The sequence below is a fragment of the Ursus americanus genome, chromosome 26, assembly GCF_024610735.1.
Source record: "Ursus americanus isolate L20-20 chromosome 26, mUrsAme1.1.p, whole genome shotgun sequence".
Classification (NCBI taxonomy): Eukaryota; Metazoa; Chordata; class Mammalia; order Carnivora; family Ursidae; genus Ursus; species Ursus americanus.
The window spans coordinates 145,037-164,199 of record NC_142152.1 but is presented as its reverse complement, the minus strand read 5'-3'; the positions used below and the strand labels follow the sequence as shown (position 1 = coordinate 164,199).

The 19,163-nt window shown below is 37.6% G+C and overlaps 1 pseudogene; it reads left to right on the top strand.

Moving 5' to 3' along the window:
- The first annotated feature begins 6,468 nt into the window (after positions 1–6,468).
- Positions 6,469–19,163, top strand: part of LOC148107664 (potassium channel, subfamily K, member 16-like) — a 29,284-nt pseudogene continuing 16,589 nt past the window's right edge.

Genomic DNA, 19,163 nt, shown 5'->3' with positions numbered 1-19,163 from the left:
ACCTAAGTTTTGAAAGATGTAAATCTATCACAGAATCCAGATTTAAAACTGCTGGGAGTCAGTGAAATATTTTTTGATGAGTTTAATATAATTTCATCCAAAATAACTTTTATTTTTAGTTTAAAGATTCAAAGATTTAAGGAGATGAAGTGGGTCTTGTGAAAGGATTTTCTGAGTAGGGAAAAAAACAAGATGCTTTCCTCCTTCCATTATTTTCTCTTTGTCTGCTGTGAGGGGTAGAGAATTTAGGATTAGTAATTAAGACTTCAGCACAAATACTGTGACATTTCTTTGACGTGGTGGCAAGCAGGCAACTAAAGGTATACTAACATTTTCAATCAAAACATAGGATGAATGAAAGCACACCTTTCAAGAAACTTGACAACTGGTTGATGAAACTACTTAATTGCCTAATTAAGTAGTGAATTAAACTACTTAATTAAAATTATACCTGGGGGCTACAATAAGGCTCCTTTCAGAAAGGACTTCCTAACCCACTCCTTGTGCTCCTATGAGTTTACAAAAATTATATGGACGATGGGGTGCCTAGATGGCTCAGTCGGTTAAGGACAGACTCATGGTTTCAGCTCAGGTAGTGATCTTAGGGCCATGAGGGTCATGAGATCGAGCGCTGCATTGAGCCCTGTGTTGGACTCGGAGCTCAGTGCAGAGTCGGCTTGGGACTTTCTCCCTCCCCCAATCCCCGCCCTGCTCTCTCTTTCTCACTCTCTCTCTATAAAATAAATAAATATTTTAAAAAAATTATATGGAGGAAAAAGCCTAGCTTTTTGTGTAAATCACATTTATCTTCAAGAAGGAAGATGAGAATCCATAACTGAAAAAAGAAGATACCATTCTAGTAGGTCATCTGAGTGGTTCCCAGATTAAACATGTTGTTTTGTTATTAGCTAATTTTGACCTGTAAATGGACCAGATTACTTCAGTTTAAAGGTATGAAGCTCAATTTTAGAGGAAATGGGTGAATCTACTCTATAATGTTGGGACTAAAAGACCAACTAAAATGGAAAATGTATTCCTCTCACTATTGTCTCTTGAGGCCTGAATTCCCTGCTTTTTTATTTTTATAAAACTCTGATAAGGTATCAAAAATAAATAGACATTACCTACGAATTTCTTTCCTAGGAAAGAATTCCCAGAAATGACCAGAGATGCATAAAGTGATACATATTTAATGATGTCCTAAGACATGGGTGTTTTATTTATATTTGAAAAAATGGAAAACAAAACAAAAATTTCATCATAATAAGTCTCTGTTGGTGTTAATTTTGTGCCAGATCCCATTTTAAGCCTCCACATTATTTGTTTTTCACAACAAACCTAGGAGGTAGGTGTTATTATTATACCCATTTTACAAATGAAGAAATTAAAGCTCCATGAGGTTAACAACTTGTCCAAGACCACACATCTAAAAAGTGGAGTTGAAGCTATTACTCTAGAACTCATTGTTTTAGCATTCTATTATGTATTATGTAGCCCCCTTTTATACAATGGAATGATTAAATACAGTTTGAAACACCCTCACCATAGGATAGTTTCCAACCTTTAAACATCATGCTTTTGAAGAATAGTAATGTAAGATTTAAAACAATATGTTAAACCAATCAGCCAGTATACAAAATTATGCATGTAGTATAGCCTCAATAGTATAAGATTCAAAAGAAGTATCCTGCAATGTTAGCTGAACAGATTTCTGCATGGCAAATTGAGATTTTCTTCTTTTTATCATCTGGCATTTTCCAGTTCTTTATATGAATATACTTTGCCTCTGTAATTATGAAGAAAGTTATTAGGTAGCAGGTATATAGTGAGGAGGAACTTTACATTTGTATTCTGTGAGAAATTTTGATATGATGAACTTGGCAGTTGCTTAGAAATTTGTAGGCAAATGTGCATGTAGCCCAAATATTTGGCGGGAGATGAAGAACAAACATCTGACTCCTTCTATAGGTGATTCATAGTTACTGAAACCTGTCGGGGAGAATGAGCAGTAAAATGCAATTGAGGTCTGGTCTGTAAAAGAAAATCACCATCAGGGTAGGAAAGGGATGAGGTCAGCGGGGTGACTCCTGATGCTGTGGATTTTCACAGAGGAACAGTATGTCCCAGTTAGGAGGCTTTGGGCTACAAGCAGCACAATACCTACCTACAATCGGCTTAAGTAACAAGGACATTTATTATCTCTTGAAGAGGTCTAGACGCAAAGCGGTTCCAGTTTTGGTTCAGCAATGCAATGCAGTCATGACTCTCATACTTTTCCATCTTTCCCTTCACCATCTTCATGCTGTTAACAATATATCCCTTCATTGTCTCGTTATGACATCACAGATAGACATAATCACATTCAACATACATGAAAAGTTATTTTTCCCCATGTGTTTCTTATTACTATGCTTATTCGTCCCATTAGTCTCCATTGGTCAAGAAAGCACACCAGTGGGGCGCCTGGGTGGTTCAGCTGGTTAAGCCTCTGACTCTTGATCTCAGCTCAGGTCTTGATCTCAGGGTTGTGAGTTCAATCTCCATGTTGGTTTCCACACTGGGCGTGGAGCCTACTTAAAGAAAAAGGGAGGGCAGTGCCTGGGTGGCTCAGTCCATTAAGTGCCAGACTCTTGATTTCAGCTCAGGTCATGATCTGAGGGTTGTGAGATTGAGCCCCACCCCACACCCTGTCGGGCTCCCGCTGAACTTGAGATTCTCTCTCTTCCTCTGTCCCTCACCCCGCTCGTATGTGCATGTGAACACACACACACAGTCTCTCTCAAAATAAATAAATAAAATCTTAAAAAAAAGAGAGAGAAAAAAGGAAGAAAGAAAGCATACCAGCAAGAATGTAGGGAAAGGCGAATGACCATTGAGTAGGCAACAAACATTGTCTGCACAAATTCTTTTGGGTGATACAGTATATAGTGCATTGGGCTCCATGTTCTGCCACCCCCCCTTGCTCTCTCTCAATCTCTCTCTCAAAATAAATAAAATCAAAAAAAATAAATAAAATATACTTTGCTCATCATTTCATGCTAAATAGACATCTATGCAGTAATTTTATTTTTTGACCTTGTGTTAAAGAAATTCTTTTTTTAGAGAAGTAGGGAGGAGAGAGGGAGAAGGAGAGAGAATCTTAAGCAGCCTCCATTGTCCAGTGCGGAGCCGGACGTGGGGCTCGATCTCACAATCCTGGGATCATGACCTGATCCAAAATCAAGAGTCAGACACTTAACCAACTGAGCCACCCAGGCACCCCAATGCAGTCATTTTAAATGGCTGTTTAACGGTTTAGCATTTGAATGCTCCATAGTTTTTTTTATCCAATTCCATAATTACAAACAGATAGTTTCCATTGTGTTTTGCTATTACTGTAGGAACAATTCCTTGGAGGAATTTTATACATTGGCACACAAATAAACAGGCACATTTATTCAATTACATCTATAAAATAAATTTCTTACTCCAGTGTTTTGAGTTCGTTCTAGACTATAGGCCTCTTTCCAAATCAATGTGTAGATCCATTTTATCGTTATCTTTATATTTCCTAATGTGGATAGTCCATTTTCTAATAGCAGTTTCCTATTCATTATTATTACAATAAGTGAAGAAATAAATATTTTTGTGCATGCGCTTAGGCACATTTATATGAATACTCATGCCCTTGTTTAATTAAAGTTTAAAATTGAAATGTATCCTTGGTATAAAAATTAGCAGAGAAGCGTGTTGAATGAAGAGTATAAGCTCCATCCTATCCTTTCTCCCTACCTCCAGTTTAACTCCTTGGAGGGAAGGCTCAGACATTCGCTATTCATTTATTTCTCTTGTGAATTTCTTCCACATATCCTGCATGTGCTAATGGTGTTTTTGATCATATAGCATCCATGCTCTCTCATTTGCAATTGCACCCTGATTTTTAGGAGTACCCACTCTTCCCCCATTAAATCTACATCAGCTACTCTGGCTTCCTTGTTGTTCTTTGCTCGTGTAAAAATGAATTAAAAATATTCCAGTTTCAGGGCCTTTGCATTTGCCACAGCCACTGCCTAGAAAGCTTATCCCTAGATTCCCACAGCTCTCCTCCTTAATCTTTTAGGTCTTTGCCCAAATTTTATCTTGACAGCGAGGTATTCCCTAATTGTGTCATTTAAAATGGCATGCCCCACCATGGCAACATTTTTCTACATCTGTCTCCTGAGGCAAGGGAGACAAAAGCAAAAATAAACTAGCAATCTACAAAGCAAACGACAGCCCACTGAATGGGAGAAGATATTTGCAAATGACATAGCCCGCAAAGGGTTAGTATCCAAAATATATTAAGAACTTATACAGCTCAGCACCAAAAAAAGCAAATAATCCATTTAACAAATGGGCAGAAGACACAAACAGACCTTTCTCCAAAGAAGACATACAGATGGCCAATAGACACATGGAAAGAGGCTCAACATCACTCATCATCAGATAAAAGCAAATCAAAACCACACGTGTCAGAATGCCTACAATAAAAAACAAGAAACAACAAGTGTTGGTGAGGATGGAGAGAAAAGGGAACCCTCCTGTACTGTTGGTGGGAATGCAAACTGGTGCAGCCACTGTGGAAGATGGTATGGAAATCATTCAAAAAATTAAAAATAGAATTACCATACGATCCAGCAATTCCACTACTGGGTATTTACCCAAAGGCTATGAAAATATATATACACAATGGAGTATTACTCAGCCATAAAAAGGGTGAAATCTTACCATTTACAACAACATGGATGGATCTAGAGGGCATAATGCTAAGTGAAATAAGTCGGAGAAAGATAAATGCCATCTGATTTCACTCATACATGGAATTTAAGAAACAAAACAAATGGCCAAAGAGAAAAAGAGATAAAAACAGACTCTTAAATATAGAAAACAAACTGGTGATTATCAGAGAGGAGGTGGGTGGGGGGATGGGTAATGTATAGAATTGTTGAATCGCCATATTATACACCTGAAGCCAATATAACACTGTATTTTAATTATATTGAACTAAAAAAACATAATTTTTTAAAAAATATGGCAGCCCCCAGCCCCGCACCTCCATATCCCTTCTTGGCTCTACTCTCCTCCAGGGCATTCTTCATCATCTAACATTCTGTATATTTTACCCATTTATGTGTTTATTATCTGAAACCTCCCACTGGGATGTAAGCTCCATGAAGGCAGGAATTATTGTCTATTTTATCCACTGTTACATCCTCGGTGCCAGTAGAGATTAATAAATAGGTGCTCAATTAATATTTATTTAATACATGAATGAATAGTATTGAAGGGCACACAAGTTTGGGGCTAATTAGACATTAGTTTGAATCTCACCTTATTTTTTTATTATTTTTTTAAAGATTTTATTTATTTATTTGACACAAAGACAGCCAGTGAGAGAGAGACAAGCAGGGGGAGTGGGAGAGGAAGAAGCAGCCTCCCAGTGGAGAAGCCCGATGCGGGGCTCAATCCCAGGACTCTGGGATCACACCCTGAGCCGAAGGCAGATGCTTAACATCTGAGCCACCCAGGCACCTCTGAATCTCACCTTATTAAGGTCACAATAGCTGTGTGATCTTAGGTACATTTCTTAATTTGTCTAAACTTCAGTTTCTTCATCTGTAAAAACAACAGAATTAAAATTAATTACTTTATATGGTGTTAAAATGAATCAGAAAGATTCCATCAAGGTAAGTGTCTAGAACAGCAAAGCTTCCTTTTCTCATCCTCTTTCTCCTCCTTCTTCTGTACTTCTCCCCCCCCCATCCTCCTCCCTGTCCTCCTCTTCTTCTTATTACTATTTTGAAGTAAAAATCATAACCTTGGTATTTTTCTTTCCTAGAGTTCCAACTTGCTGCTTAGCTGACTCATCTTACCCTTCCGTGTATCCCAGCTTTACAATGCAGGTAACACTGCCGTTCAATAGTGATCTGGCACTAGGACATTTGAATACAGGGACACTGTGACCTTCTTCTACACTTTTTGGGACAGCCATAGGGCTTAGTCCAAATTTAAAGTCGCTGGCATTCACAAAAACCTGGAACAGCTCCAGTGTTTCCCTGAATGTTTGGGAACCACACTCTAGGTTCATACACTCAAGCGGCTGTCTCATTCCTAGCTCACAGCAGCCAGGGACAAATTAGTAGAAGAATCCCATTGGGTTCTTTGAGATATAAGAGAAGAAGAAAACATCCACTCATGTTTCTCACACACTAATTCCCAGAAACGTCTTGTCAAGGCTCCATCTCCAAGTTTGTTCATTACCACATTTTCCATTCACTCAGCAAACATTTTTTTTAAAAAAATAAACACTCGAGGAAAGTCACCATAAAATGTGCCATGCAAATTCTTTCTGCCTGAAGACAATTATTACAACTAGTCATAAAGTCTTAAAAGCTATTTATGGAGAAGTTATCTTCTGTCAGGCAGTCTGCACAGGGTCTCAAGTCCAAAATGATAATACAAGGGGATGATGACACCCGCATTATAGATCGGAAAACAGAGATTCAGAGAAGTTAGCTATCCAAGGTCACAAACTACACAGTGACTGAGCCAGGACTCAGCCCAGTACCGCCAAACTCTGAAGCCCGTGGTATTTGCAATACTTTACATTGTCTCTGGATATTATAATCTAGAGGGGGAAATACGAAGTTTGTCAGAATACACTTTATATGGAAATTATTCAGTTGCATCCAAGAAGCATTTCTGAGTATGTGAAACCCTGTTACATGTTTGAAAGAGGTCTAACTTGAATAAGGTAAAGTCTGTCTATACCTTCTTCAGGGGACTGTCCATGAACATAGTACAAATAAATGCTATAATTGAATTAAGCACAGAGAACCTTCTGTCTACTTAGGATCAGAGGGGTATCACAAATGGTGTCAGGTATCCAAGTCTGGAAGGCTGAGGAGCATTTCAACAAGTGGAGAAGGGTAGATAAGGTGCGGAGGCCTGGCAGTATTGACCCTGAAGGGACAGGAGTTGAAGCAGCGAGCAGTCTGAAGGAATGAATATAAAGAGGTTCCCTGATCACAGGATGGGAGCCAGCAGGAGACTGATGGAACAGGAAGGGTGAGCTCAATGAGGTCACAACAAAGGTGTAGAAGGTGGGGGGAGTATGGGTGTAGAATGTCTGTGAATCACAGGATAGGGGAGCTGGGCACAGCCAGCAGGAGGGATGTGGTAATATTGGGGAGCCATCCCCAAGGTTCCAGATGGAACTGTGGAATGACAGGCTCATTTAGACAGGCTCAAAGTGTCCCTTCTCAGCCATCCAACTTACACTTTTGAATTGCAAAACTTTCAATCTAGTGGTAGGATTACTTTAATTGCTTCATTAGAGTGGGGTCCTGGTCTTGGGTGGCAGGGATGGTGGAGAGTAGCCTTGGCTTGGTAGTGTGACTAGAGAGTACACCCCTAAATGTTTGGGTGTTAACGAAAAGTTCAAAAGTTCAAAATCTTTCAGGCCCTCTTACAAAACATGGCCAAATCAGATGCATTTGTTTGTAAATGCTCTACTAAGTAATGGTTCTTGAAAGTATTCTTTTTCTTTTTTTAAATTGAGATGTAACTGACGTATAACATTGTTTCAGTTTTAGGTGTACACCGTAATTATTTGATTGCTCCTTCTTCACAGTATTTTATTGAAGACAGGGAGACCTAAGGAAGACTCGGTGTAGGTTTAACTTTGTTTTAGTCACAGTCTTTACTGTTAGTTTAAACATGGAAATAGAAGGTCATAAAAGCATATGATTATTCTGCTGGAAATGGAAGGGAAAAGAGCTGCTTGGGTGAGATCGTACTGTTTCACTCTTATTCTGAATTAGTTACATGCAGTATGATTAAATTCATTATTTGACATTGGAAATGTATATTAATAACTGACTATGATACATTTAATTGTATAATATTGTATGAGGCTACATACTGGATGTTCTAAGCATATGGATTTTAACCGTGCTTGTTATTGTAATGATTTCTCATAGTTTTGAATAAGACATACAAAATATATAATATGCTTTCTTTTTAAAAATCCCAACTGGGAAAGAAAGTTCACCCAAGTGATGGGGGCCAGTGCCCCTGAGGTTCGCTCTGTTCTCTAAAGTGGAAGAGTCTGTGAAGTGGCAGATTCGAGTGGAGAGCGTTGCTCCTTCCAAGTGGAGAAGACCTGTGTCAAAGCCAGGTCCCAGAGTCATATGAAACACATAGGGGTTTCACCTTTCTTGATATTAGGCTCTGGCCTCATTCAGTGAAGAGTCTCCTTCATCTTGCCAGCAGTCATGCTCTTCCTCTCAGCCTCCTGCTTGCAGAGCCGAGGGGTAGAGGAATCAGGATGCAGAGGAGACACTCCTCATACCACTACTGCTACTACAAACACCACCACTTCTTCAGCCACTCGCTAAGATGCCTTCGGCATTTCCTATTTGTGAGGCGTCCTTCTAAGGATTTAAATATATTAGCTCATTTAATCTCTATAACAACCCTCCGAAGTAGCTACAGAAGAAGAATCTGAAACACAGCAAGGATAGGACGTGGCCTGTGTTCATACCACTAGTAACTGGTAGAGAGTGAATGATCTGACTTCGCCTGTTTTATCAGACAATTAAAGCACCAACATTGCACTCTTGGGATGCACTCCAAAATGTAACTCCGTAGTAACATTTCCTCTAAGGAAATCGACTGATTCATTTGATGAACTCTGACCCTGCAATATTGCCTATCTCCTCAAATAGCACAATTCATCATGTTTTTTTAAATTAAGAAGTCTATAGTCAGGAGCAAAGTGGCGTTGCCATGACTATTTAGGACTGGTCTCTTTTGTAAAGTTGTTTAAAGGTAGGTTCGTAAATAAAAGTGAGTTCACATTCCATTCTGAGAATTTTGTTTTGCTTTGTTGTATTGGGTTTTTTTGAGAGGACATTGAAGTGATGTGAATTCTCCGACCCTCATTCCACTATATAAAGAGGAGACAAACTCCAAAGTCCAGAAGAGCACACTACTGCTCGCCTACATATTGTACCTTTTGCTTGGGGCAATGATATTTTAAGCCTTGGAGAAAAACTTTGAAGTACAGCAGCACCAGTTAGCGCTTAAAACAAAAATTGCTTTTCTAAAAAATCGTTCTAACCTGACTGAAGAAGATGTGGAACTCTTTGTGCAGGTAAGAGACCTAGATACAGTTACTTTCAGAGGCATAGGACTACTACCTATGCGGAGGAGGCATTTAATGGGAAATTCTGTGAAATAACTTCCTTCATTGAGACTACAGAGAATTTACCCAAACCGGAAACTTCATTTTAGCTCTGAGCCAGACAGGGAAGAGTGGGAATAAGAAATCACGCAGATTGGCAAGAAGAAGGAAGGCAGCAGATGATAAGGTGGAAGGAGGTGAAAGTCAGAGAAGGAACAAATTACAACCCAATCACTACATGAGAATAAAAACTAAAAATATTCTGATTGAAATGATCCTTTTCATTATTTCAGTTGAAGTGCAGACAGATGTTCTGAAAAGGAGATAAGAATTTGGCAGGAAATCTGGCTTATTTCCCTTCCACTTTTTCCAGAGATTGTCATGCTTTAAATTCTGGACACATTGTCCTTAAAATTCTCCCTATGCTACCTTTTGTGGTAAATTTAATCTTAATGTAGGCATTCTGATTACTCTTTTCCTTGAGCATTTGTATAGTTTATGTCTTTCCCAACTTTAATGTCATAAAGACAGTTTTCTTCAACTTCTAAAAGTTTTAAAAATTTTGCTTTTTTACATTGAAATCACTAATTTTAATTAGATTATTAATCTGGATTGTGTATGTATCTGTATATGTAAAGTAGGATCAGCTTTACACATTTTTCTGTATAAAGATTCCATTGTTCCAGAACAACTTATTAATTCATTATTTCTCATTAATTTTTAGTGTTATCTCTGTCATATGCCAGGTTCTCATTTGTACATAAACTTGTTTCTGGGCTTTTGATTCTTTTCCCTCCTGTTTGAATTACAATAGCCTTGCAATGAGTCTTGGAATAAATTTTCCTGCTCTTTTGTATGAATTTCAAGGTCAGATTGTCAAATTCCATAATGTACTCTGCTGGGGGGTTTGATCGTGATTTCTTTGGATTTGGGGAGAATTATTATGTGATCATATTGAGTATTCTTAAACACAAAATGGAATCACTTAGTATAAAGGAATCATGTGATGCGTTGTCTTTTGTGACTAGCTTCTTCCACTTAGCATGATTTTGTTTTGGTTTGGTTTTGGGGGGGTTGGGGTTCTTTTTAATATAGTTGGCACATAATGTTACATTAGTTTCAGGTGTATAGCATAGTGATTTGACAAGTTTTACATTGCTTTCACCACACGTAGCTATCATCTCTGCCAATACATTGCTATTACAATATCATTGACTGTATTCCTTATCCTGTGCCTTTTTATTCCTGTGGCTTATTTGTTCTATAACTGGCATACTGTATCTTCCGCCCCCTTTCACCCAATTTTCCCAGCACCCTACCCCCCTCCCCTCTGGCAACCATCAATCTGTTCTCTGCATTCATAGGTCTGATTCTGCTTTTTGCTTATTCATTTGTTTTTTGGTTTTGTTTTTGTTTATATATTCCACTTACGAGTGAAATCATGTGGTATTTGTCTTTCTTAGTCTGATTTATTTCACTTGGCATAGTACCCTCTAGGTCCATCCATGTTGTCTCAAATGACACAATCCCATCCTTTTTATGGCGGCATAATATTTGGTTATGTAGATAGATAGATAGATAGATAGATAGATAGATAGATAGATAGATAGATAGACAGATGATAGATAGATATCACATCTTCCTTGTCCGTTTGTCTATTATTGGACACTTAGGTTGCTTCCATATCTTGGCTATTGTAAATAACGTTGCAATAAACATAGGAATGCATATACTTTTTTCTGATTAGTGTTTTCATTTTTGGGGGGGTTAAATACCCAATAGTGGAATTAGTGGATCATATGGTATTTCAATTTTTATTTTTTTGAGGAACCTCCATACTGTTGACATTAAGCTATATTATTACATTTATCAGTATGTCATTTCTTTTATTGCTGAGTAGTATTCCATTGTATAGCTATACCAAAGTTTGTTTATCCATTCACATTGATGAGCTCTGAGTTGTTTTTAGGTTTATCTATCATTAATGAAGCTGCTACAAATATTTTTTATGTAAGTCTTTGTGACGAAACATGTTTTTATTTTGTTTTGGTAAATGCCTAGGAGAGGAATTCCTATGTGAAATGAACTATGTGAGTAGATGTGTATAACTGTATAGGAAACTGCCAAACAGTGGTTCTCCAGAGGGGTTGCATCATATTATGCTCCCTTCAGCAAAAGTGAGAGTTCCAGTTGCTCTACATCCCCCCCAAAATTTGATGTTGTAAAGTTTCTATTTTAACCAATCTAATGATTCCTCATTGTGATTTTAATTTGTACTTCCCTAATGACTATTCATCTTGAGCATTTTTATGAGATTATTGGCCATTTTTATATCATCTCTTGTGAATGTCTGTTCAAATCTTTTGCCCTTGTTTTCATTTGTCCTGTTAATGCAGAGTTATAATGGTTCAGTATACATTATGGGGGAAAGCACTTTGTCAGGAATTTGTGTTGTCAATATTTTCTCCTAGACCGTGGATTGATTTTCATTTTATTCATGATTTCTTTTGAAGAGAATTGAATTTTTTTATAAATTCTATTTTATAATTTTTTTCTCTTATGGGTTATACTTTTTGTGTTCTATCTAAGAAATTTCCAGCTAAACCAAAATCACAAAGATTTCCAGAAATTTTATAGTTTGGCTTTTATATTTATCTATCTGATACATTTCAAGTTATTTTTGGTGAATTGTGTGAGATGAGCATCAAAATTTGCTGCTGTTGTTTTTAATACATATATCCTGTTATTTCCAAATCACTTGTTCAAAGACTGTCTTTTTTCCATGGATTGCCATGGCAACTTTGTCCAAAGTCTCTTGACCAGGCTCCATTTATGGGTAAGATAGAGTAAGCGCACTCCACTCTCTCCCTCCCCCCCATTGAATGTAACTATAAAATCTGGAAAGAATATATGGATTAGGTATTTGAGGAATCTGAAAAGTAAGTAGTAGCAGCAATATATTGAGGAAGAACACCAGAATTCGAAGTACTGAACTAGTATTGAGTTAAGCATTCCCCCCTCCCTGCCCATAACCCCCCAGCCTCATTAATGCAGCTGGAAACCCAGAAGTGAACACAGAGAGCTCTGGGAGACACCCTCTCATTCTGGCTCAGGAGCAGGAAAGGGAACTCCTTCTGCTCAGAGAATGTGTGCAAATTCTCCCATTTATTTCTTCTCTTCATTGTCTTGCACCCAAGCTGCCAAGCAATCCTATGGTGGTAGCAACAGCAACAGTGGAAGCAACAGGAACCCACAGGAGGCAAACTTCTGAGGGAGGGGAAGTATCCTCTGTTCCCCGAAGTTGTAGTTTGAAGGCTAGAGCCAAACCCTCTTACTTTTCTTCCTTCTTTCTCTGCCCACCACCATTTGGCGCTGGATATGATACAATCATGGAAGTAGTTTGGTTTCTGGCTGGAAGGCCAAAAGGGGAGCCCCCAGTTATAGAAAAGTAATGGGGGAGATCACAGAGAGGAAGCTGTTTAAGAAAGTGAACCTATAAAATTGCTTAAGATCTTCTGGACTCACCCTGACCTGCACATGCATGGATCTGACCCTAATTCACACATCAAACACTTTGAGGATGGAACTAGTGGGTAGGCCTGAATCGAGGTCTCAGACTGACCCCCCAGTGATGGATGTGTGGGACAGGCCCAAATGATAGAGGCCATAAGAGCTGAACACATTCCACAGAATGTGAATTGGAACCCGCAGTCTGAATCTAAACAGGTGGTTTGCCTAACGTGGAAGTATCAACATTCTCCATAGGACTTGAATTAGCCTCACAGTCTCGTAACATAGTATTGAAAATGTCGAGGACACAATCCAGAAGTACTGAGCATATGAAGAACGACAAAAATCTGGTGACAAATCCTCTCAGGTTTTGTTTGTCTGAAGAAGTTTTTCTTTTGCCTTTTTTAAAAGGACATTTTCCTTGGATATATAATTCTAGTCTGGCACTTTAAAACTGTTCCATAGTCTTCTGGGTTGCATAGCTTATGATAGTTTGGAAAAAATCTGCTGCTGTATCTTCAAGTTTATTAATCTTTTCTTTTGCTGATAATCTCATCTAGTGAAATATTCCTTTTTGAATATTGTATTTTTCATTTCCAGAATTTCTATTTGCTTACTTCTTAAATATTCCATTTCTCTCCTCATTATGTTAATGATTTATATTTGAGTATATTTATATTAGCCCTTTTAAGGTCCTTGTTTGCTAATTCCACCATTTTAATGGAACTGTTATTTATGGGTTTGTTTCTTTTGAGTGATTTTTCTTTTGGTAATGGATAACGTTCTCTTGCTTCTTTGTATGTCTACTAATTTTTTAAACTCAGATAATAGACATGGAGAATTGTTTTGAGGTGCTTGGTTTTATTATATTCCTTTAAATTCCTTAACTTTCTGTGACAGGCAATTAAGTAAGTTACTTAAACATTACTTTAATCCTTTCAAGGTTTATCTTAAGCTCCTTTCAGGCTTAAAGTAGCCCTTTTGCTGGAGCAAATTTTGCTGTACTACTCGGTCATGGCCTTTTTGGGTTCTCTCCTGAATGTCCCGAACATACAGTGAGGCCTGTTCACCCTAGCTGAGATATCTCAAACAGTTCCTAACCTGGTATGAGCTCTAGGAATATTCCAGTTTACAGGCCACAGTAATTGTTTTTTCCCAACACATCAGTTAGCTGTTGCTGAATAACAACATTAACACAGGGACACCTGGGTCGCTCAGTCCTTAAGTGTCTGCCTTCGGCTCAGGTCATGATCCCAGGGTCGTGGGATCAAGCTCTGCATGGGGCTCCCTGCTCAGTGGGAAGCCTACTTCTCCCTCTCCCATTCCCTCTGCTTGTGTTCCCTCTCTCACTGTGTCTCTCTCTGTCAAAATAAATAAAATCTAAAAAAATTAAAAAAAAGCACCCACAACATTAACACAAACTTAGTGGCTTAAAACACATTTTTTATCTGTTTCTATAAGTGGGCGTCTGAGCACAGCTTAGCTGGGTCCTCTGCAAGACTATAGTCAAGGTGCCAGACAGGGGTGTGTTCTCATCCGATGCTCAACTGAGGAAAAACCTGCTTGCAAACTCATGTAGCTTTTAACTGCATTTAGTTCCGTCGGGCAGTCCTACCCAGGCCCCCAGTTTCACGTTGGCTATCTGCCAGGTCCCTGCACATGACCCTTTCCATAGGCAGTTCACAGCATGGCAGCTTCCTTCCTCAAAGCCAGCAAGGTAGAGAGACAAGCAAGATCAGCACTCAGTCTCATATGATCTAATCACATAAGTGGAATCATGGAGGTCCTGCCACCTTTGATATATTCTATGTCACTAGAAATAAATCTCAGGTCCCACCCACTGTCAAAGGGAAGGGAATCCCTCAGGGCACAAACACCAGACCATGGGGGCCACTTTGAGAGTCTGTCTGCCATACCTGGGAAATTGTTTTTGACCAGCCTCACAAAGTTTCATCCTTTTCTTTTTCTTTTTCTTTTTTTAAGATTTTATTTATTTATTTGATAGAGAGAGAGAGACAGCCAGCGAGAGAGGGAACACAGCAGGGGGTTGGAAGAGAAAGAAGCAGGCTCCCAGAAGAGCAGGGAGCCCAATGCAGGGCTCAATCCCAGGACTCCGGGATCATGCCCTGAGCTGAAGGCAGACGCTTAACAACTGAGCCACCCTCATCCTTTTCATGTGCACAATGTTTTTCAGCCAAAGATTCAGTACAGACTTCTAGAACTCTTTCTCTGGGTAGCTTCCTCCTCTGTGAAACTCTGCCCAGAAATTGTAACCACTTCAGCTTCAATCTCTGTCTCCCAACTCAAACATCATCGTGCTCTTTGGGATCCCCCTCTCTGTATCCCAGTCTAGAAATTACTTCCAAACAATCTGGCCAGTGATGGTGCTCATTTCGTTTGCTTCTCTTCTTCATGATTACAGCCTGTCTCTAGGGGTATTGTACCTCTGATGACCATGATCCTTGCTCTCACCTAGCACATCATCCCACAGTGGTTTTGTTCAATCTCATTTTTAAAACTCCCATATGGATTATCGTACACTTAGTTTCTGTTTTGATTCACCCACATCTTATTGGTGTTTGTACTCACTATTTCTTTCTTCATCTCAGAGGTTCTTCCAGGGATAATTTTCCTAGTGAAATATACCTTTAATACATTTCTCTCCTGAGAGTCTACTAGTTGAAAGCACTCTTTCTCTTTTTTGTTAGATTGTTTTGTTTTGGTCTAAATGTTTATTCATCTCATATTTTTTTCTTGAAATTTATTTTAGCAGAGTATGCAATACTAAGTTGGCAATTGTTTTCTTTCAGAACATGGGGGACATTATTTCACTATTTTGTGGCTTCCTTCAGCTGCTTTTAAGAAGCTTTCTGTCAATCTAATTGCTTCTATAGGTAATTTATCTTTTCTCTCTGGCATCAGAGACTTTCTCTGATTCTGTGAACTTCTCTTGATCTCTGCTATTTTGCTGTTTTAATTCAACAGTAGAGATGTGACTTTTGTTTTTATTTTGCTTGGAGTTTTCCTCCTGAATCTTCACAACTGTTTCTCTTATCAATTCTGGGAAACTCATTAATTTTTTTAAAATGACCAATAATGATTAGTTTATTATTTCTCTCTTGTTATCTCTGAATCCCTCCTTTTCATTCTCCACTATTTTGTCTTTTTTGCTATATTTTCAGTAATACAATAAGATATATCTTCCCTTATTTTCCTTTTGGTTCCATCTTCTTACCTAATGTTTTGAATTGTTAATTTTGATAATTATATTTTTCCTTTCTGGAAGTTCTATTTTATCCTCTTTAAATTTATATGGTGTTTCTTGATAATATTGTATTCCTACATGTCTCTAATTCCTTTTGTTTTATTAAGCATTTAAAACTTATTTTATGTTTAATGTATATTTAACATATATTAAACATATGTTTAACATAGGATAATATATATCCTAACATATATTAGGGTTTTAATTTTGTTAGATTCATCTGTGACTCCCATAGTGGCATTATTATCTTGCTTTTGACTTTAAATAGAATACCTCTTATATTTCACTATTAAACATGAAGTTTCTGGGGTTTGTTATAGTTACTCTTCATCAAATTAAAACATTTTGTTCCTCTTTCTAACTTATAAGATATTTCCCTAAAACTTTTTCATTTTATCTATTTTTGTAGTTATTAAAATGATTAACATATGCTTTCATCTTTATTAATTTTTGGTGATTTCCTATTACTAAACTTCAGTACATTCTTTTAGTCATAATGTATTCTTTTATAACTCTGCTAGATTTTATTTAATATCATTTTATTTAGAATTTGGGATTCTATATTTATAGGCAGCATATAATTTCCTTCCTTCATTCATTCCCTCCTTCCTTCCTTTATTCCTGTGCTATTCATGTCTGCTTTCATATATTAGTATCAGCTTCATTCTAAGCATTCCATAAAGAATCAGAAAGCACAGAAAAAAAAATCTTTTAATTATTCTGCTCATTGTACCACTCTCCACTTCCATATTCCTTTCCCTTGACTCTGTATTTGCACTTTCTTAGAAGTGTTTAGAGAATTAAGGCATTGACCCCTTGAGGAGGCTGCTATTGTTACTGTTTAGATTGTGAAATTATTTGGCCAAGGTTCTTTCACCAACAAAATTCTATGTATTTTAAACTTTCCAGGAGTGCCTGGCTGGCTCAGTCAGTAGAGCACGTGACTCTCAATCTCAGGGTCATGAGTTCAAGCCCCACATTGAGTGTGGAGCCTACTTAAAATAATAATAATAAATTAAATTTAAAAATAAAAAAATAATAAACTTCCCAGAAATTGCTGGCCCTGTCGTTAACTCCTTTCTTATCCTCCAATGATATGATAATATTACTGTCCTCTTCTATCATTTTTCTTATATCTCTCATGATTTCAGTTTGCTTAAACTGCAAGTCTCTCTGTAGCTATCTGTGACCCAGATATGCTAAGTACTTGAAAATAATTGAACTTTATTAACATTTTAATTGTTATGCTAAATTTATATACATCACTCTCACAAATTTCCTCAAACACTATTGTTATAATCACATATCTAACCCATATGCAGCTTCTAAAAGGCTTGGCACCACTAAAACAAACAAGGTTTGCCATCACAAGTTCTCATCATAAACATTTCTGTCCTTGGTCCTAAGGCAAATGTCTAATTTGACCCAGTTAAATATGGGTTTGGTTTTAATCCAACTAAATGGAACTAATTTTCTTTAGTGTTCTACTTGAAGAAATAGAAATTACACAACCCCAAACTTTGTTTTTGTTTTTTCTCTTAATTTGTAGATGATGACTTCTCTCATGTTATCAGGAATACCTTCCTTAGGAAATAAGACTAGTGCCTCCTTTTGGACTTTTTGAAACTCTTTCATGACATCCTTAAGCATCATATCCACAATAGGTATTTATTGTGCTTTTTTTTTTTAATTTAGGATGTTAAATATTTTATAAATCTTTTGCATATGGGACTGCCTACATACTGTCCATACCTTTGTATGGTTGGTATCTCAGATTTAACAAAATAAAGTAGTAGTTTAAGGGCCAAATACCCTTCCAGAACTAGGTCTACTAAGATAAAGGAGGGAAGCTGCCAATACTCTTGGCTCCCTGTAAAAAAGACATTTTTTTCTTTTTCCCTACACTTGGGTCTCTTAAAATCTTGGCTTAAGACTATGGTCTCTGAACCAGAATGTGTGGGGAGTAAGAAAAGCTGTCCCACCACTCCATCTCAACAAAAAATGTTTCAAAGATAGAAAAGTGTTCCCAAATAAGTCAAATGGGATTTAATTCTCTTCTCCCACTCCTCCCAAGCTGTATCATCAACTCTTGGGCAAAAAAAGACCCATGAGTGAGGTTTAAAAAAAAAAAGGAAGTTCTCAGAATAAGGAACTCCCCAAATGGGGTAGGTTGTAGCTGTGGAGCAGAGTGCAAATGTTGTCCCAGAGAATGATACGAAAAGGAAACCAGAATATGGAATGACTAAGAGGGGAAGGAGAGAAAGATGAAAAACAATAGGGGAGATAGATACCTTATTGTACAATATCAGGAATTGAGAATTTATGAAGAATATTTAAACAGGGGTTAAGGATTTTTTTTAAAGTACAAAAGCAAATGTAGAAGAATGAAAAGTGGCAATATAAATATCAAACTTGGAGAACAGGAAGAAGAAGGTGATTATAGGCGTTGAGTCCCCATCTTTCAATTACAAAATATCTAAAATTGATAAATCAACAAATGGATGTATAACCATATACATTAGTATATGGTTCAGTAGCTCTGAAGCAGGGATTGCACCACGAATGGTTTTTTATAATCCTCTGTCAGTCAGCTGTTGGTACCAGTGCCTCCCAAGATGAGGTGTGGACAAATCTCCCATGTGCAGTGGCTCCGCTGGGCTAAGGGCGATTCTCGAGAGAGGGAAGTACTGCCTTAGCGGTTGATACTTATGGCACCTGGGAATGAGTGTACCAGAAGGGTCAAAGGAATCCGAGTGAACGCCTAAGCTCATAAACAGCAGCGTGCACTTCAAAAATTAGTTGATTCCTAAAGTAAATGCTCTTCACTTTCTTGTTTAATTGCAAGAGTAGAATGTGCTAAATGTAGAAAACAAGGATACGTAGAAAACCACAATTTTTAAACAATTAAGCATAATCTCACAGCTCCGTACACATTAACTGTCAACCTTTTGTGATAGAAATTTCTTCATATATAAATGACGGTATTCAGTTTTAGACTGCTTTCTCACAGCAATATGTCCTGGGTATCTTTCTAGGCTTATATACTTCATTATAATCCTGAAAGATATCACAATATTTCTTTACATTGATATACCAGATTGTACACCATCAGTCTCCTTTGTTGCTGAACACTTACACTGATTACAATTTTTTAAAATTTGAAATTCTGATACTGTGAAAAAT